The sequence below is a fragment of the Eutrigla gurnardus genome, assembly GCF_963514095.1.
Source record: "Eutrigla gurnardus genome assembly, chromosome: 1".
NCBI classification, from domain to species: domain Eukaryota; kingdom Metazoa; phylum Chordata; class Actinopteri; order Perciformes; family Triglidae; genus Eutrigla; species Eutrigla gurnardus.
Genome location: NC_139915.1, coordinates 8,415,225 through 8,436,252, shown reverse-complemented (window position 1 = coordinate 8,436,252; position 21,028 = coordinate 8,415,225). Strand labels below are relative to the sequence as shown.

The following is a 21,028-nucleotide window of genomic DNA, read 5'->3' as shown; positions in this document are numbered from 1 at the left end:
TCTCTCCCTCCCTCTCCCTCTCTCGCATCTCTTGTCTGGGAGGAGGAGGGGGGAGTCCTGCCTCTTTGCCTTCCTCAGATCAATGCCCTGGCCACTCACTTTCTGATGTTGCACGACGGGAAATGCTTTGAATACTTGCGACATGGCTGCGCGCATTGATTGCCAAGATTGACAGCAGCTCTACCCATCGTCTTCTCTTGTCTGAGTGAGCGAGTGAGAGAAGAGAGAGAGAGAGAGAGAGAGAGAGAGAAGAGAGAGAGAGAGAGTTAAAGAACAGACAGGCGAACAACAAAAGGTACTTGTAGTGTTGGACAGCTGAACTTCACAGAGAGCGTACGGGATCCCCTCATATGGCCCCGTGTGAGCACGCTTAAGTTTTCGCTCAACAGATAGCTCCGTGTTGTGCAGAGAGTAGTCTAGTCCGGTAGTGTTTACGCACGGGGAAGGACGCCTCCGCATCTCCTCCACGGCTCAGGTCATCAAGGTAAACACGTTTGCTCTACTTTTCACCCCGCTCTGTGTTGCTCTGATATATCTGCCACCCTCCGTGCTTTTGCTGCTGGTTCCCTAAAAGTCGAGCGCGCTGTCAGCGAGCCGTTCCGGCGCGGTGCGCGCATTTCGCTTCACAACTATTTTATTTTTTATTTTAAAGAAAAGTTATTTACGCGTTTGAGCGCGCGCTCGTTCCAGACAGTGACAGTGAAACTTTCAGTGTTGCCATTATTTGACGCGTCGCTTTCGCCCAAACAAGCGGAGCACACGCGAGACGAGAGAGAGAGAGAGAGGGGGGAGAGAGAGATAGAGAGAGAGCATACGGAGGAGCTCGGCTTCACCCCACAGTCGGCGCGTTCAATTCAACTTCGAAACTTCACCAGAACTAAACTCCGAGGCGAGCCGAGCCACCTCCCGAAGGTTTGAAATCACGTTTGTTTGTTTTCTTCTTCTTCTTCTTCTTCTTCTTCTTCTTCTTCTTCTTCTTCTTCTTCTTCTTCTTCTTCTTCTTCTTCTTCTCTTTGTTTATTTCAGCAGCGTGACGCCGCGCGAGCCGCCTGTTTCGCTCCTAAACTCCAGCGTTTAGACCGAGCCGGACCGCCACCGCAGATAACGCGTTCGCTAAAACGAGCGGCGGTTTCTCGCCGGACTGTTTTGATATTTAAAAAGGTGGACAGACAGTGTTTGTGTTGACATGTCCCGTAACTTTCTTCCGCTGGTGGCAGTTTCACTTGTGTCCACACAGCGGTACTATTCGTTGACAATGACGCGCGTCCCGGTAGGTTTGCTCTCCGCCTGCGAGGCGGACAAGTTCATTTGAAGCTGTCGCTCATGTCTCATTATGCCGTTACACATCCCGGGGCTCTTTTTGTTGTTCTTTTTTTTTTTTTTTTTTAATTTGTCACATTTTTTTTCATGTCAGAAACCCGAGTTGTGGCCACCGTGTAGCCTGGGAATCCTGTTCTCCCTTAACTTTCTCGGGAGGTCAGGGGAATTGACCTCTAAAGAATGCATAAGTCATAAATTAAATTCAACAATCGCACGGCTTGTCCATTTAGAGAACATGCACACGGACAGACGCGTTTCCATTTAAGTCCCTGACGCTCGCCGCTGCTAGACTCAACACACAGCTCCTCCTGTCAAAAGTAAAAATTAATAAGGATACATTTTTTTTCTGATATTGTGAAATATTTTGGACATGAAGACAATTCCGAAAATAAATCATCTGGCCTTTAATAATAATTCATAATATTTATGTATTTTTTTAACAGCATAATCTAAACGTTGGTTTATTTTTTGTGTCGGGAAATAACTTTTTAAATATATATATCACCCGTTAGGAAATATTAATGTTGCACAAACTTCACATATAATTTTTCCAGGTTTATAACACATGAGAGATTAAGTGAAAATCGCAGCGGTGGAGCGTGATAGCGGCAGCGCGGAGATGGCCCCCTCGTTTGAAGATGTTTTTTTTTCCTTCCAAAATTAGACCCGCTCCCCGTGAACAAAACGAGCCCCCCTGAAGCGGCCGCGGGAGTCCTGATAACGTTTCCACAAGGAGAGACTCGGCCACGACACCACTGAGAAACTTCCTCGTTGAAACAAGCAGTTGTGTCTTTTCTTCTACGCTTTTGGGGGCCACACGAATAACACACCTGTGGCTAATTAATGGAAGCGACCTCTCCTTAAACCCCCCTCCAACAAAGCAACACGTTCCCGGGTAAATCCTCCTCCGCGGTGAAGTTTTCTCCCCCTGAGCAGTTGCTCTTTCTCGAGCCGTGTGAACGCAGGTTTCCTCATAAGGTAAGGCGGTTCTGGACACCAAATGCGAGTCTAAATGGCACATTTATAATTAGACTGCCCATTCAGCACATTGTCCTGATTGCTATACAGGGACACTCGGCTGTGTTTCTATAAGAGTTTGTCTCCGGCGGCTCGTGCGGGTCAGCGTGGCTCTCGCGAGGACACGGAGGGGGGAAAAGCGGCGTCGGGGCGCTGTGATGCCACACAGACGCACTTGGCTCCTATTTGGCACAACGCACTTAATTTTTTGCGCAGATTTGAATGAATCACCTGCCTTTCCACGCTGGTTTGCAGCCGCCACACGCAACTCAGATGTACATTTTAATAATTGTGAGAGATGTTGAGTGACTTAAAATAATTCCTGCTGTTTTAATCAGTGTTGCCGGGGACAGATGTGCTCGCATTTCGCAGTAATAGTCGCCCATTCAAACAATAATTAGACATCTAAAGACAAGGCTATTTGTTGTTATGTGATCCTTAGCACTGCAGGGCAATAATATCATATTAGTCATATTTCATACTGACTGGCCTTGCACATTTTCCTGTATTTTCAAGGACTAATCTGCGGGTGGATCTTGAGCTTCTTTTTTTTTGGTTGCAAGACTGAGAAAAGCAGCATTTCCAACCTGGAGTCAGCATAAGATATAGACTCGCTGACGCTGAGTAAGTTCAAAGATTTTTAGGACTTTCATTTTGGCATGAAGGGAGAAGCCACCTGGCTCACTTGTCTAAACACATCCTGCACTCTGTCCAAGTCCAATGTCTCCCGTGTTGCAAGAGCAACTTTGCTGCTGGGAATCTTTTTTTTCATCATCATAAATTACAATTGGAGCCTCTTTTTTTTTGTATTATTTGTTTTATGGAGTGGACAGACATGTTGAGGATGAGCCCACCTTAAAATTTGTTTAGACTGAATGCCACAAACTACATTGACTTGTAGCTCTACGCTTGACTGTCCTGGTCATCTGAATGTAGGGTTTGTTTAAACCTAGCTCTTGTGCCAGCAATTAGTGGGATCAAAGAAAAAGGCAGGAGAGAAAGAGGGGGAGGGAGAGAGAGAGGGAAAGAGAAGTTATACTGTTTTCATATTCTTTCTCCCTCTCGTACATTGATTATTGATTATCCTTTTGTTGTTGCTATTTACAGGTGAATGTTATATTTTACCAGCAGTTTTTGACGGGGAATTTTATTCCAACTGTGACTCTAAAAGTGAAAAGTCCCTTCATCAGTGTTGAGCTTGCAGGTCTATAGCAGTAATTGTGAAGTGGTTCACTGCTGGAAATCAAATGTTATTTCTCACCGTGTCGTGAAATGCATTTTCTGCAGGTTTCATTCCAGCCGTTTTTTTTTTACGCTGACAAACTGAATTCTTTGAATTTAAAACCAATTCCAACTCACGATGAGCTGGTTTCACACGTACTTCTGCGATGGGGGTTTTAAATAATGATGATGTGTTGCCAGTTGCAGATGGAGTAATGTCACAAACAATATCGGTAATATGCGTTTTACTGTATAGATTATTCCATGCAAATTCCTGAAGAGGCTGCGTCAGTCTCACTGGATCTGGATTTTTAAAATTCTTATAAATCTTGTGTGTGTGTGTGTGTGTGTGTGTGTGTACATGAGTGATACTTTCCTTCTTTCAGATATTTTGAAAGAGAATGTCTTCACTCTTTATGTGGATAAACCATTGATTTTGATTTGGAATGTCAAAATGCAAAAAGCCACTCCGTCTCTCCCGGCTGCACGTCGATCCAGAACACGTGTCTGAGACTTATTTTTCCATATATATATAGTGTGTTGTGCAGAAAGACAGCTATTTTGCTCCAAGTGACAGGATGCTGCTGGGATGCGGGCAGGGAGAGGCAGGCGAGGCTGTAGAGGGGGGGGCTGAGAGGATGCACAGGTACTGGTCTCCCTCTCTTTGTGGTAGTTGCGGCTGAGACCTGATGATAAACAAGATGAGAGGAGGTAAACAACAGCAGGCCTGGTAAAGGTGGAGGAGGGGGGGGGGGCAGCAGAAGGGTGGAGGACTGCAGGAGATAATAAATGTGGCAGCACATGTTGTGACATCTGTCTTTCTAAGTGTTATCTAATTTGCCGTAGAATATTTCAACAATGATGAAAAGTGATGGGACCATGCCATAGCATTCCTTCCAGCGAGAAGTTTCTGACAAGTTGGTAACATGTCACTTCTGTCGCGATGCTTGATTTCCCACCGTGATCAGGCGTCACACATTAAATGGATAATGAATGCACGCGCGACGGCGTGCATTTGGTCTGGCACATCGGGTTTCCGCCGCCGCGCGGCTCGAGGAAAAGCCCCGGTGCAGCTGAGCTCTGTTTGGATGAAGTGGATTTGTGCTCGTGCAGGGTGGAAACGGTGGCTTTTCACAGTTTGCACCCGCTGTAGCTTGTTGTAGAAGAGAGATAGTGATGAAATCAGTGGTCAACTGAGTGATCAGGAGCAGACGGGGGAGCATCACCTCCACGGTGTCGCCGTCTGACATGAGAAGCTGCGAGGAAGTTGGGACCAGACAGACTAATGGGACACAGTGTGAGACACCAATGTGATGTGTGAGAAAAGGCATCTCAAGCGTTTGCATTTAGAATTTCATCCGGGTTCCTCCATGTCAAAGATTAAACTTGAGATCGTGGTATTTTTTCTATATATATAGATTTTTTTTTATAGAAACAAATGGCATCTCTATGCACCAGCGCTGACTGCACATCGTCCAGGGCAGGTTTTGTTTTTTTTCCGGCTGTGTTGGATGTCTGCGTCCCCCTGGCTGCTGTAATTGAACAGTATTGCTGACATTAAAGGATTACAGATGAAGAAAAAAAAAAATCTAAATATGTGTATCTTCACAGGAACTGCTTAATTGCACAAGTAACCTAAATGGCCCATTTTGATCTGTATCATTCAATCTCCAACTGAAAAAATGTTTTTCTCAAAAATAATTGGACATTTTCTTTTAGTCCATAGCATAGTTGTGCATAATTAACTTTGACATCAAAATGCAACAGTCTAGGCTATGGTAAGTTTTTTTTTTTTTTTTTTAAATTGCACATTAATATGTAGAATTAATTGGCGGGGCCTTGGTGGCAGTGTTTGTGACACAGGTCTGGGACTGTAATCAGGTGGAGGAATTAGTCGGGCTTATTGTTTTTTATGAATCGGATGAAGATTTGTACAGTGGCTGTGTGAAGATGGTTGCCTTTATTTCCATATCAAAGAGTCATACAGTGCAGCCGGGCAGTAATTAAAATGTGCTGGATTTTAGAGTCCCTGCACACACACACACACACATTTTCTCCCTCCCTCATGCAAACATGAGGACACAAGCCTGAGTGTACACACACACACACACACACACACACACACACACACACACACCATCATATGGACCAAGGCTGAGAGCTGTCAGGTTGTGTGAAAAGATTGCAGGTGGTTGAAACTGAATTTTAAACAAACACTCACGTCGGTCCATGTTCTCTTTGCCGATATTTGGCTCCAGAATCTAAAGCAGTTTTCTTTTCTGTGCTTTTTTTTTAAATTGTGGCAACCATTTTGTTAGCTACAGTTCGAGGGAGCTGTGTAATTTTTTTAATTTTTTTATTTTGACTCAGTTTTCACTGACTGCAGTCACATTAACCTTCAATAAGTCACAGAGAAGTGATGCATATTTATCAAATCTTTTCACAGATAGACATACAGTCCACATAGCTTTGTTTGAGTGACCTTGCCGCTGAATGTGGGGATTATTAACAAAAAAAAAAGAGGCGAAAAGAGAAGAGGAAGAAGCTGTGATCTTTTGCCCCGAGTGATTTCAGTCCTGCTAGAATTGGAGAAGCTCTGAAGACCTGAGATTGTGTCTTGTGAGTGAACAAGGGAAAAGAGATTAGTGTAATGTGGGCTTTTGCGCCACTCTGACACAAAAGCGTCACAACAAGCCTTTTCCTTGTGATCCCCCCCATTGTGCCTGGATCAGGTCCTCCCATGGGCAAGCCGCTGCCTTGGAGGAGGAAGCGTTAAAGGACTCTGAAAATATCCCTTTGCCAACATTGGCAGCTGTGACACTGAGAATGCTCATGTAAAATAATGTCAGAGACGCCTTTAAAGGAAGAAGTAACACAGTTATCTTTTTGAATGTGCTTTTTAGTTATGAATAACCCTGGTGAAGGGTTATTTTTGTATCCATGTTACACGGGTCTCCTCTGTGTGAGCAATTAGACATTATCCAGTTGGTGGAGGTTGACAGGCGGCTCGGTATCTGCCGGCTTCATCTGACATGAGAAGTAAAATATGCTCCATAGTTGTGACGAAACCAGCCACTCTGGCTACTTTGCGCTCCGGTCCGGAGCCGTTTTGTTGGCACACGACGACTTGTTGGATCACATCGGCGACTTCAGTTTGGGTGTTTGTGCTTGTACGTAGCAGGGATTTGAACACACGATTGGCGTATAATGAGCTACATGGCCGTAATGTGGCAGCGCTCCATGGTGCACAACGCCGCTCCACGTTTGGCTTCTCCAGCTTGATTGGCCGGTATTTGGAGGGATGGAGAAAGAAGACCTTTGCAATATGGTCTGAGACACCATCTCTTGCATATTCACACCATATTCACAACTTGTTGATTTCATCACGCTGTTGAAGGCGGGCCTCCAAAAACAAAAACATACTTTGTCTTTGCTGTCGCTGAATTCCCAGCTCTGCAGAGTGTGTGTGTGTGTGTGAGTGTTCCTCTTTGGATGGAAACTAATCCTGATCAACCAGCTTGCATCATGGAGCAGCTACCGTGACATCTAAAAAGAGGCGAGGAAGTTATGGAAAAGAAAGGACGTATTAGGCCCGAAATCAGATTCCCGACAGTTTTTCCTGTGGAAAATGCTAATGTACGATGCCAAAATTAAATCCAAGTGACAAAGACGGAGGGTGGGGGGGGGGGATAGATGGAAAGGGTCTTGTGGTTGAAGTTTTGATGAAGTTAACCATGGCATCTCTTGTTGCCTAGGTCTTTTGTTTCCTTGCTGAATAATTTCTTTTAACACTGACTTGGACGTGTTACAAGGCTTTGCCCTTAATGTGCATTATGAGAAAATGGCTTCAGCAGACCCGACCACAAGTTTCTCTCTCTCTCCCTCCCTGTCTCTTTGTTGTGTGTGTGTGTCTCTCTCTCCCTGAGTAAAGGAAGGGGGTGTTAGACCCTGTTGGTGAAAAGATGGGTTCAGAGAGACAAATAATGATGTTAGTGTTCATGTTCCCTCAAACCCGTTTGTAAGTAGATCAAACTCAGTCTTCTATTTAGTCAAAAAAATAGATTTTGGGGATTTTTGATAATAATTATTATGATTATTATTGGGTGGAAATGTATGCAGTAGTAGCATTGAAGCAGAGGGGAACTTTCACCCTTTCATATATTTCCAAATGGCACATTTTCCTCCACCTCACCAGTGCTGGTTCATGGTGAGAACTGGAGCAACATCACAACCATAACAGAGATGCTAATGCTGGGAAATATGAACTATGAGCTTGAATTAACAATCATACGCTTGTTCTTCGGAATTAAGACGTGTGCGCTTCAGACACAACTGTTGAGGACGTTGGAAACATTTTTTGCAGAATCTAAAACTGCGCCCGAGAAACCACCGGTTGGCCCACAGTGCACACTTATAAGCAAAGTGCAGCTACAGTGAGGGAAGCCCGACTTGGAGTGCAAAGAATAATGCCAAAAAGAAAGTACCGTCTGTGATAATCACTTTCTTGAATGGGACAAAAAAAGAGAAATCTGCTGAAATGATAGAGAGAGCCTGTGGTTTGGCCCATGTAGTAAATTTCCCATGAGCCTCTTTGACAATCTGAGGGGATAGCCACTCTGGCACACGCCACCCGCCCACACACACACACACACACACACACACACACACACACACACACACACACACACACACACAGAGGAGTGCTGTTTCTGCCAGGCAGTATGGGTGTAGAAACCTCTGGGAAGGATGATTGACAGGAGGAGGGTGAGGATGCGACTGAGGGAGGACCGAGGGAGGATGGGAGGGGTCGTCCTGCCTGGACAACAGTGAGATTCCTTCAAGTTTCCACTAGACAGGACGCTCTGTAAAATGTACAAAAACGTGGAAGGAGTATTAACGGCCAAACATTTTGTCAATTTACAAAAGATCTCTTGCTTTAGCTGGAATATTCTATGACCACAACTGATGACACTACAGGCTGCATACAATTAAAATCCAAATGACCTCAAAACCCTCCCTCCTACAATTATGTTTCGTATGCAGCTAAGTTGCGATTTATGTCCACGGTGGAAGCATGTTGTTCGCAGACTTGCTAGCGTAGTAAGTCACGGGGCGGAGGCACATGACTGCGACGCTGGAGACTGGGGTTTTTGCGTCCCATCACAGTTGACTTTTTGAAAACGTACCACGCTTGTGATGTTTCTGCCAACCTTTAACCATAATGTACTAACGCCGACCACAGTGTTTCTCTAGCTCTAACCAAGTGCTTTTGAGTTGCCTAAACGTAACCATAAAAAATGTAATTACGCTTGCGTCGTTAGGAGTGGATATTGTAGCCGAAACGAATGAGGATCGGCGACGGTGAATTCTTTGCAGCGGCGTTCAATGTAAAGGTTTCATATTCATTTAAAAAAATACAAATAATATAACTGACAGCTTTACATTTCCTCAAATGTGTCACTAATTTGGCATAAGATGCATGTGAATAAAGACGGTAGACTGTTGGACCTGGCTGGTACATGTACACATGCAGCAGGGCTCCGGCTGCGTTTCTGTGTTGGCGAGGAGGAAGGCTTCATGTCCTCGGTTCGGGGTGGGGTTGAGAGCAAACTGGGGAGGTACAATGTTCCTCCTCATCCTCGGCAAAGCTAAATTTATTGGTTACCATCTGCAGGGTGGAGGAGTTTGGGGTTGTGGCCAGGCCAAAGACAGGCTTCTAATTAAACAGTCATCATTATCAACTTGTGGTCAGTGATCATCATCCCCAACACTGGTTCCTCAAGATGAACACGGAGTCATTGAGGCTTTCTCTGCAGCCCGTGGCGGACTGAATTAGAATAGAAGACGACGAAACGGAGGGGAAAAGTGCTAGCGAGATTTCTCTTTCTTCTCTTGGCAGAGCGGGCAGCATGAGGCCCCGTGCCATATCCACTCAGGTTTAAACAATTACCCGACATCAGAGAATGCAGCAGGGCCTCGGCGCTGGCACAACCGTCATGCTTTTGACTGCCGTACTTGGGGCCGCGGTTTCAGACGTGGCCAAGTGTCACATGTAAGCGGAGCTTCCGATAATTTCAATTAGTGTAAGAGGGTGTGCCTGCAGTATCTGTATCGCTGCTGCTGGAGGAGCTTTCCTTTGAGGTTGACAGCCCCCTTAATATAGTATTTCTCGGTTTGATGTGTGAGTGACACAGAGGCGCTCCAAGAGGATGGCAAAATGGTTTATTAGGACCTAATTAGGGCTCTGTGATTAAAGGGGAAGTGACTGTGATTAGTAGACCTGCGGATGATGTGGAAACATGGATGAATATTCAAAGGAAAAATTGTGCTGTATGTTAGCTGTGTGTGTGTGTGTGTGTGTCTGCTTTTGTAGAATATATACGAGCACTACAACGTCCGGGCTGCCTCGGAGCAGTCGAGTTATGATATCATCACTGTAGCAGAGCCGCAGCAGAGGAACTTCACAACTTAGGCTATTGGGCAGAAAATAGACAAATAATATGCTCTGAAAAGCAGATGTTTTAGTGTGAGCATAAATTCACCTGCTTCATGTAGGACTTGAGGAATTTGACAAGCAGTTCTTGTACCCAAATAGATATATCTTTTTTAAAAAATGTAGATCTCAGTTTGTTTTTTTTTGTTTTCCCCCCTGTCCGGCATGTAAGAGTAACGCTGCAGTCTTTCACAGCCAATTGAACATGAAACCGTGAGGAATGTTGTGTAAAGCCAGGTCGACTTTGGGAAGCTTAGGGCACGAGCGAAGAATCACACATTCTTGTGAACTTCAGCGTATGTAGCCTTTAATCAAAGAGATAAACGGTCTTTATTATTATTAGTTTTCACCGATGGAGAGATTAGCATTCGAGCGTCTTTCTTTTTCGCCTCACAAACTTCAAACTTTGTCCGATATGTGATAGCCACCGCCATTAGAAATCATTTATGGGAGCACTCTGAAGGCAGGAGATTGTCAGCAGGGCCGTGTGATTTTTACAATTTCACAACTGACTTCCTCCTTAAAAAGACACAGGCTTACCTGCCTATTACTCCCTTTGATTTCTACAGTACATGCTTCTGCGCTCTGAGAGGTATTCATAATAAGCTTAAACTCCGCTGGCTTCATTGCTAAAGGGTGCTTATCTCTCAGCTATTCAAGAGAAAGAAGGGTAATATTTTTTCCAATTTCAACATTTTACTCTGTGGCCACTGTCTGCCCAAAACCCCGTTTAGGGGGCTGTTGTGGAGAGCAGGCATGTGCACACGCATGGATATATACGGACACATACATGCATGCACACACACACACACGGCCCATGGCAGTTCTTTGAAAATATTATTTTGCCATTTAAAAAATTGAAATGGTACAGATGTGGATTTTTCTTCTTTTTTTTTTTTGCTGGATGGAAGTCCCACATTTCAGCACATTTATTCATATGTTTTATTCAGTATACATTTTAACTCACATTTGTAAAGGTTGCGGGAACCAATCTGCTAGTTTGATTTAAAAGTCTGCTGAGCTCATTTAGTTGAAATTTACTGTCCGTTACATTCGGATGAAAAAGAATCCCCAAAAAAGTGTTTTTCTTTTATTACACAGATCATACTTACCTTGCAGCACTTATTGCGTGTTTGGACACGCCGTTAAATCTATTTACATTTTCATTTTGTCCCAATGGAATCTTCAAAGCATACTCTGCTTCAAAATGTATACACACATGTAATGTAAGATATACTTGAACACTAGTTTGCGGTGAGCAGTTGTGGCCGTAGAGGCCCTTTTTTTTTTCTTCTTTTGCTTGGAGCAATGTCAGTTTTTCCCTGTCCAATAATGAGAAGCATGTGTTTGGCAAGTGGAGAAAACACGGTGATCTTTCATGTGACCCACCTGTCATGTTTTAGTACATTTAACAGCCACCTCATGGTACTATTGTCTGGACAGCCTGCTAAAGAACCCCTCCCTCCCGCTCCTCTGCAGCGTTCTCCTCATCATTATTATAATTTTTACACCTGAAGGTGCTCGGCTGAACACTAGTGGTTGCACCTGGAAGCCAGCGTAACACTTGGAGGGAAAGGCTAAACCTTAATGATTACCAGAATCCAAATACACATCGTCTGTAGGTGCAAAGTGTTTGTTTGAACTCCATCTTTCTCCAGCAGTTAACGGCGCAGTAGGTTTGTGCTGTGAGTCTGAGTGCTCCCCAGCCCCTCCGCCTGCAGCCTCGGCCTGCTGGGCTCCTCAGTTTTACCGTTGCTTGTGCCATGTTGTAATGGGCTCCCAGGACATGATGGGAATATAATAACTGCTTGACGATGTTTGCCTTACCCCCCCTTCATTCTCCGCTGAATGTAAAAATGTGCCCAGAAACATGGCATATATGGCACAGGTTGTGATGTCAGTTGTTATTGCTGGATATGCAAACCAGTACATTTTGGATTATTTTCCACAATCTGCTGGGCAGAGTGCATTATGTCACAAAGGCCACATTGTAGCCGGTTGGGTGTAGAGCAGTGTTGTCTCCCCTTCCCTTGTTCTGTGCATTGCTCAGCCACCTTCTGTGCCTGCAGGCGAGACTGCAGCCTTACTTTGTGCACATTTTTCTTTCCTTGTGCTGCAGTCAATGGACAATGGGCCTATAGGAAAGCTTACAGGCACGCATTACAAAGTGTGCATACTGTATAAATTGCCAACAATGTCATCCAGACTCAAGCTTTCTCCCCCCCAGTTCGATTATTTGCAACATTGCTGTGGATATCCTGGTGATATCATATTAAGGCTGCATCTCTTATGCAAACAGTTGGATGCATGCTCTGGGAAACACGAGTTTACATGATGAGATTAATTAAGCGATGATTGATACATTTGCATTCCTTTGCTGTACAGTTGGGACTCCAACACTGCTTTTTGTTCAATGCAGGATGGAATTGAAGAGCCTCTTGTTTTTCCACTAATTAAATTTGCCACTAACATATGCTGGGAGCAACCTCTTACCTTGTTTGACTTATTTATTGCCTGACCGTCGAGGTACTTTGACCTTTCATTCGAAAGGCTCTTTTTTGAATCCAGAAAAGGAGTGTTAAACTCAATTATACCAGTGATCAGTTGCTCAAACACTACATTTGTTTCCTCTGGGGGGGGGGGGAACGCCAAGTAGAGCCCTGCTCTCAGCTCCTTGTCCCTCCCTCCTGGCCCTTCCAGCCCTACAGGGCAACAAGGGGGAGAGGTAAATTAGGAGGAGAGAAATGGGGATGGGGGTAGCAGGGAGACATGAGTGAGATGAGAATGGAGAGAGAGAGAGGGAGAGGGAGAACGGCAGAGGAAAGTGCCCTACAGTTCCTGCCATGTCACTGGAGATTTGTGTCCTCCTTTTAAATCATTTCCCTCTTAAGAAGATTAAGAAGGCAGAAATATTCTCAAACTGATCATTTTCCCTCCCCCTAAATGGACTCATTTGCATTTGCAAACGCTGCTATTAATTGCGGGTTTCAAAAAAAAGACAAATGACCTCTGCAAACTGTAAATAAAAAGAAAAAACAGAGGTTATAATTTGAATTGTTCAGATGGCTGCACAGGGGCCTGTGGAGCCAAAGGAAAGCATATGTCCCCGTCGGTTTCACACTATGACCACATATGCATTTATATGTACACGCTTAGCTTAAAAAAAAAAAAAAAAAGATTTATATGGCCATTAAATCTTGGACTTTAGTCATTTTTTCCTCAAGTAAATTAAGTTGTGCTGCGTGTCTGCTCCCTGTTTGTCACTAATGTGGTCTGGTATTCCATGGGAGAAAAAAGTCGGATGACTTTTTTTTATTTGTCACTTGTAAGCAGAGAAACATGCAGTGAAAAGCTGTTATGCTGTATAGTGTTAGAATATATGAATGGAAGATTAAGAGTGATTTTCCAACATGGAACATGAATGTTCAAGTGTAGCAGCCTGCAGCCCATAAAAGACGGTCTTCGCTCCGTTACATCCTACAAAGGCTCCACACACGGACACAAAGTCGCCCGCCTGCATTGTGCCGAGCTCGGCGCTAAAACAATTATTTGCTAACTTAAGCCTGCCTCTGCAAATCGAAAAAAAATGTGCGACCGTAATAAGTAATTGGTGGAAAAGGCCGCTATCAAATAGTGCGTCCATGCTTCTCCCCGAACAAGGAAAACCCCTGAATAATTTGCGGACACCAATGCCTTGTTGTAACCTGATCATTTATGGATCAGTCGTTTCCTTTCTGGTTTAATTCACCATGTGATTGATTTTCAGTGCAGTACTGTTGGAAAATATCCACAGTAAACCGTGCCTGAAATAGGGCATCATTTGAATACAGATGCTTACGGCTTAGGCCTTGTCACTGGAAACCACTTGGAGCCAGAAGACAATTGCAGGTTGATTATGTTGCTTCTGACAGAAGTTGCAACTCCTTTGTACAAGGCAGAGATATTTGCATCTAAATGCTTATTGTAGACATCTAAACAGCATAAAGGCTGATTGTAAATGCCATCTGTTGGGCTGTACTCGGGGAATAAAAAAAAAAAAAAAAAGAATTTCAATAAGTAAAATTGGGATGGAAATGAGGAAATTATTTTCAAACACTGGAGCTGAAATCAATAAGTAGGAAACGGCGGCGTCTGTTGTGCTGGTTGTATTTGTCATCTCTATTGAGCGTGTTTGTACAATCACACATGAATCTATTTACCGTCAGCTACTGTATGTTGTGTTTTAACCGTGTTTTATTCAGAGTAATAACGTCTTACCCCTTGCTTGGTGCTGCAGATGTGCGGTGCAAGAGTTGGACACGGGTTAAAGATGTACGAATCTGCTGTTCATTAACATCTCAGATTGCAAATACAATACGATTGTCATGTCACATTTGACATTTTGATATTTGTATTTAGGTGTTTTATGATAATTGGAACATGCCATTCCAACCTCTATTGCGTGAGAGTGCACGTGTGAATGCACGTGTCCGTATGTGCACTGCGTGTAAGTGCAGTTAAACAGCGTGTGTAGGTGTGTGTGCGTGTGTCTGCCCGGTGCCCAAAGCAAAGTGATGCTCCTGCTGATTCTGCTCCTCTAGCTCTTTGTCCTGCAGCACTCAGTGTGTCTGCCTCCTCGGGAGACTGGCAGGCTTCTCTAGTGTGGCTCCACAAAGGCCCAGCCTCCTTTTGAGGTGTTAAAAACTTCCATTTATGCATCTCCCTGGACAAAAAAAAAAAAAAAAAAAAAAAAAGCACCAAGCCCATTTGAGTCCGGCAGCAACACAGGCAGACATTGTGGCTACGCTTCTCTAGCACTCATTTCACAGATTCTAAAACCAGTATGTGGTGAACAGGATTTGAGGGGCTAAAGTGCCCCGTGAGGGCCAGGCGATAAGAGGGGAGAAACGCCACCACGCAGTAAACTAGAAGATGGGTCCAGGAAAATAAACACATTACCTGGGAGAGACTTGTTTCATATCGCCCCCCCACCCCCCCATCACACACACAAATCCCACCCTGAACAAGAAAGACAGACGGGGAGGAAAGGAACAAATGTGTGTGTGTGTGTCTTGGAGAAATGGGCTATCATCAATGTGCAAAAAAGACAAGCCTCTTCTGTGTTCTCTGTCTTTACCGTCTTCGGAGTGAAGAATGTGTGAGAGGGAATCAAAGAGGATTGATAGGTTTGCACGCCTGGCTGTTAGGAGCACCGGGGACTGAATGCCATCCACCACGGGGAGAAAACATTCTATTTGCCGGTCGTTTCTCTCCCTTCACCCTGCCTCAACCCAGTTGCTCAGCAAATAGACTTTTATTGTTGTTATTTGGCGCGGAGGAAATGACAGATAATGTATTTGCCCAGCAGCACATGAAAAGCCTCGTTCAACAGGAGCGGCCGTATCTGTATCAGGCTATTGCTTGTAACAAACTCGGGAGTAAAATAGCAACAATCCCCCCCGTCTTCTGCTTTTATCTGACACTATTGTACTTCACTAAAATACTGGTCACTGTTTTACTCCCGGCAAAGAGATTTCCTTGAAGTGACGCTCTGGTAGTCATTCCTGACACGTCGGTGCTAGACATTGTCGTGTCTGGACTGCTGTAGTTCAGCGTCAGGACAGGATCAGCCAGACACAGGAGGGGAAAAAAGGGCAGTTTAAGAGAGAGACAGAGGGTAAAGATAAAGAGGAGAGAAGAGAGATTTGTAAGGCTGTGACAGTTAACGGTGTGCCGGAGCATGAAACGGCTGTTTGCACGTGATTGACCCGTTTCTAACACCATATAACTCAATATGCGGTGGATCTCTGGAACTACAGCTGGTCTTTCTAAGAATACTGGCTTTCTTGTTTGCTTGTTATTTTTTCTGCCCATGGCTGTCCGTAGTTTATCTCACCAGCAGGAAGTGAGTAAACCTACGAGCTAACAATGACTCCACAAATGATCTCTGTCTACTTGAACGTTCTCCTGGCCCAGCGATGTCCACTCATTCCTGGGTACGGCGATTAGTCGCCGCATGGAAGCTGTCGTTTCATATTTCACAGATGACGCTACCGCAGGGAGCGGATTGACTTCGTGGAACTGGATATTTAGCAGACAATCACGTGTGTTCAATTACTACAGCCGACAGTTGTGAACCAGGATGTTCTGAGCTTCACCTCCCCCCCTTCCCCCCCTCGTCCTCCCATTTCCCTATTTCCCCTGGGTCCACTGTTATAGCCTCACCTCATTGCATCCCAAACTCCCCCATGCAGTCCCCCTGGCCCGACTGGCTGTGTGGCTGCTGCTTCTGCAGAGATAACCACACAGCATCCAGGTAGGGAGCAGCCTGCTGATGGCATAGATTACCTCTATTGTCAAAATAACTAACTCGGCAGAATTCCTACTTTAGCGTGTTTGGACGCAGGAGAGAGTGAGGATTGGGAGCGGAGGATTGGCTATATATATTTATATATATAAATTTATTTTTTTACATGTTGCAGATCTGGATGAATTCCAAACAGAAGTTGAAGTACAAGTTTTGGCTTGCCTCGCACATATCCACGCAGAACTACACAGTGGTGACGTGTGCATTTACATACAGGACACGTATGAAGCAGGCACATACAGTACATGCAATTTAAAAATGTCCCACAAGCGTAGCGTCGTATGCTGTACAGATTGTAAATCCCCCCCCGGGCACGTTTGTGATACGGGGCTACGTAATGGAATTGACTTGACCTGGTAGTTTTAACACAATACAGAGTTAACGTACATGAAACATAAAACCTGAGTTTGTTCGGGACAGCTATGTGACGGTGGGCTCCGCTGCTCTGTATACAGTTGCGGTGGTGATGCCGTCTATTGAAGTGAGCCACTGTCATATGACGGTTGGAAAACACAACCCTCTGTTATGGTCAGGGGAAATTAAATCAAGCGGATCCCACAGCGTACGTGAACACGGGTGGAATTTGAAGCTTGGGTTGATTTTGAAAGTGAAATGTTTCTTGAGCTGTGACCATAAAACCGTTCTCCTTCACGTGCCTTAGAGAGGCTGGAGATCACATGGCTGTTCCACGAGCAGTTTCTATGGGAGGCTTGAATGGGTTAACCCCATATTGTAGCCGGTATCATTGCAGAAATGTGGAATTTTAGTGTTGATGTGGCAAACAGCGTGTGTGTGTGTGTGTGTGTGTGTGTGTGTGTGTGTGTGTGTGTGTGTGTGTGTGTGTGTGTGTGAACTATACAAATTGTGGATTTTCAGACGAGTCTTATGCCCTAATTTAGTTTCATTGCATTTTCATATCAAACATGAGCCAAATGGTTTCTGTCTTCGCTGAAGTACTGAAAGTGTGTGTGTGTGTGTGTGTGTGTGTGTGTGTGTGTGTGTGTGTGTGTGTGTGTGTGTGTGTGTGTGTGTGTGTGTGTATTCCTTGACAAATTTCAGCCCTGGAAATGATGCTATAATCTTCCCTACCTTTTGCTTTTGTGGCACGTGTGTGCACATGTTTGCATTTCCATGTATTTCTTTAATGTGTGTGTGTGTGTGTGTGTGTGTGTGTGTGTGTGTGTGTGTGTGTGTGTGTGTGTGTGTGTGTGTGTGTGTGTGTGTGAGAGGTAAATATGACCAGCTAAAGCTTGAGAAAGGGCCACTCTTTGACAGAAATGCCACAGGTAGCTGTGAGCTCTCTGTCCCTGCTCCTTTGAAGTGGGCTCCATCAGTCTGTTTGGGTTTTTCTGTATCTGGAAGCCTCTAATATTCTCAGTGGATTTGTTTTGTGACTCTTCACTTGTGGCCTAATGGGGCCAAATGTACTTTTCCTCTGACCCCAGCACATTTTTTTTTTAGATGAAATGGCAATTTGTCTTGAAAAAATGTGATGAAACTAATCATTTGAATTTGGGGTTGACTGAAATTGTGTGGTAATAAGTCTCCCAGCCTCTAATTAGGAATGGGGGGAAGCCTGTTTTATGTTTCCTGCCTGTAGGTCTAATTCACAGCAGGAAAATAGCTGCTACATGCAGCTACAATAGGCCGATTGACACCGACTCTTATTACACCACAGGGATTTCTACATTTGCTTCATTATAATATCATTTGGGTTCTCTCATTATTTGCAATTATAAATTCCTTTTGTTTTTTCCCCCCCCCCTCCCTCAGACAAATAATTAACTTAAATAACCAATGAAAAAGGAATACATTTCCCCATGTATTATTTACCTCATTGTTGCCAATTACCATCAGATTATGGATTCAAAGGTTTGTTAATGTCTACTCTCTGTAATTATAAGAGCTCTCATTTATTCAGGCACAACAGGAATTAAGTCTATAGTCAGATGTTTGACAAAGACTGGTTTAATGACTCACCACCCATGTAATATGTGGTTTATCCAGCAGGCAGGGATTGTTGCGTGGACTGAATATCTGCTAATACAAGTTAATCCTGTGTGTGTGTGTGTGTGTGTGTGTACAGGAGTGGGTGGATGCAGCAGGAGCATAGTTCAGAACAGTGAAATACTGTGTGTTTAGTGTCATCTGAGAGGCAGGAGTAGACTTTAAACTCCGAGGTGCTATTCATGCAACAGCTCTTCATTCAGCCGGGGTCACCTGGGTCCCCTCTCCCCCATTGTCACCTCCATCCTCAAGGCTACCACATTCAGACCCATCTGCAACTCTTGCCTTTTATCTTTCCCTTTCTGTCAGCCCTCCAGCCTCCCACATAGTAGACGGCGTGCTGCGCTCCGACAACAATGCGGTGGTAGTCGGTGCATTTATCTGATCTTGTTGACGGTGGTTCATTGGCCCGGGCGATGGGGAGACGGAGGTGCTGTGGTGCAAATTAGTGACAGATCAGCTAAGCGTGACCTTAAAAAACCCTTGGCCTTGTTTAATTGGCAGTGCTGAGGCGGACTAATTGTATAAATCAGCTGGTAATGAGATCTTGGCTTATTGTGAAAAACAAGATAATGTGAGAAAATGAACATGAATGAGCTTACAGCGTCGCTGTCCCTCCAGCGAGATGGTCTGATCAGCGAGTGGTTATCTCGCTATTGTCGCCGCTTCCGTTGGAATTCGGTTGCACACTCAGACTGTCCTGGACTTTCCTGGCCGCGGATGCACGTTCTTTAACAAAGCTTTTGAAAGTCGCAGCACTTCGACAGACATGCTGGAAATAGCAGAGCGCGGCCGCTTAATAAATCATTAGCAGGCGAGCGCTTGAAGAAAGCAAGCAAAAATTAAATAAAACAAGCACTTTGTATGAAAGCTGTTTATTAGTGGAATCCGCCAACTGGAAGACAGATTAATGAGGTAGCGGAGGAGCCGATTTTAAACATTGTCCAGGACGAATTCCCATCGATGACAGCTGTGAGGACTGGAGGTCGGACATTAACAAAGCTGTTTTACATTAGCTCAGCTGTGGAGACTCTGACCCTCAGCCAACAGTGGCCCCAATTCTCTTCCCCTTGTTCTCTCTCTGTTTGTTCCACCGTAGGTAAATACAGTTATGCAAGACTAACCATGTTCCAAATTTACTGGCGTTTTTTCTTTTTTTTTTAATCAATAATACCAAATAAAAATAATGAATAACCATATTTAAATGTTGTATTTTAGTGGAATTTTAATCAAATGCAAGATCTTTATACAGCTATTAATGGAAATGCCATCATGTTGCAAGGACACATTTAAAAGCAGCCTTTTTTGTCTTTGTGCTTATGTTTCAGGTTTTTACATGAATTCAAAATCAACCGACCAGTGATCGCTGGAAGCTGGGGATTGAGTCTTTCAGTTTTTGTAAGTATGACTTTGCCTCTTCAGCTGTTTCTGTCTAGTCCCCCCCTCCACACTGAAAACCTGCATCAAATAAGGTGGACAATTGGAACACAATGGATAAACATTTAAACAACGTTAATGAGAGGCCTTTTCATCCATTACATCCACCAACTTATTTTGATTGCACTTTGTTTTCACTATGGTATTGTGGTTTTCTCTGGATTTTTTCTTCCTTTCTCCCTCTTTCATGTTCTTGCTCCTTGTGTGGTTTAATAGTTGCAATATTTAAGGTCAAATATTGTCTTTATTGATTTAATTTATGATTGGTATTCTTAAGTATTTTATTGGCTAGCATTTCAGGAAAAAAAAACCTTGTTCCTACACGAGAGAAAGTTTAATTACAGGTAACAGTGGTCAAAAATGTGAAAACCTCGAATGCCATTCGACGAGAATAAGCCTTGGAATCTAAATATACTTCCTGTTGTGACACTGTGGAGTAATAATAATAATATTAATTCCTGAATAGTGTAATAATGGCGTACTAATTGTTTTGGTACTATATTAAAGCACACATGGGTTTCCACCACCTCTATTGTTTAATGCAGGTCAGAGTCACACAGCGAGCTCTGCATCTATGAAAATATTACCTGAAGAAGCTTCGCTCAGCCGCTGCCCGTTCAGGTTTTCTCATAAAAATGTATCTTAGATATTAAGCAAATAAAGGAGGAACTTCATTGGTATTATTCCTTTCTTCCAAATGTCAGTTGGCGATATCAAGGGAGTCATATTAACGGTGTGAAGGAGCTCATCAATAATGGGGAAATGTCTCTCTGAATTCAAAGTTCATGGCCATTTACCATTGTTTAATCATGCCGTCTCACGCCACACACTGTCTCCCGTCTGCCAGCGAGCTAACTCTGCTGCTGCACGTTAGTTTAGATTTCTGAGTGTCTTGAACCCAGTCAGTGGAATAGGATGAATCAAAGTTATTTAAAGTGTTGTGTACACATTAATAGAAGACGCCACTTCACACAATGACAGACGCAACAACAACAGACAGTGGTGAAGTACACGTACCGCATTAAGCACATGACAGTTTTTGTGTAGATTATGTGCACATTTGAATGCCCTATCAAGAACAAAGCATCTGTGACTGCTCATCTTAGCTAACTGAACCAACCACTGGTCTTTAATTCCTCATCATGTACTTTATCAAGCCGCTGCAGCTTCCCTTTTGAAACTTTCTG

At 44.0% G+C, this 21,028-nt stretch overlaps 1 protein-coding gene across 6 annotated transcripts in view; it reads left to right on the top strand.

Moving 5' to 3' along the window:
- Nucleotides 1–202: 202 nt before the first annotated feature.
- sox6 (SRY-box transcription factor 6) overlaps nucleotides 203–21,028 on the top strand; it is a 128,274-nt gene continuing 107,448 nt past the window's right edge. For 2 of the 6 annotated variants that reach the window (XM_084007778.1, XM_084007773.1), the window contains exons 1-2: nucleotides 203–484; nucleotides 19,733–19,802. The gene's annotated coding sequence lies outside the window, so the exon portion shown is untranslated. Of the gene's footprint in view, nucleotides 485–783; nucleotides 913–2,197; nucleotides 2,299–19,732; nucleotides 19,803–21,028 lie in introns of those variants that run through there. The other 4 variants (XM_084007777.1, XM_084007774.1, XM_084007776.1 and 1 more) reach the window with 3 other exon arrangements.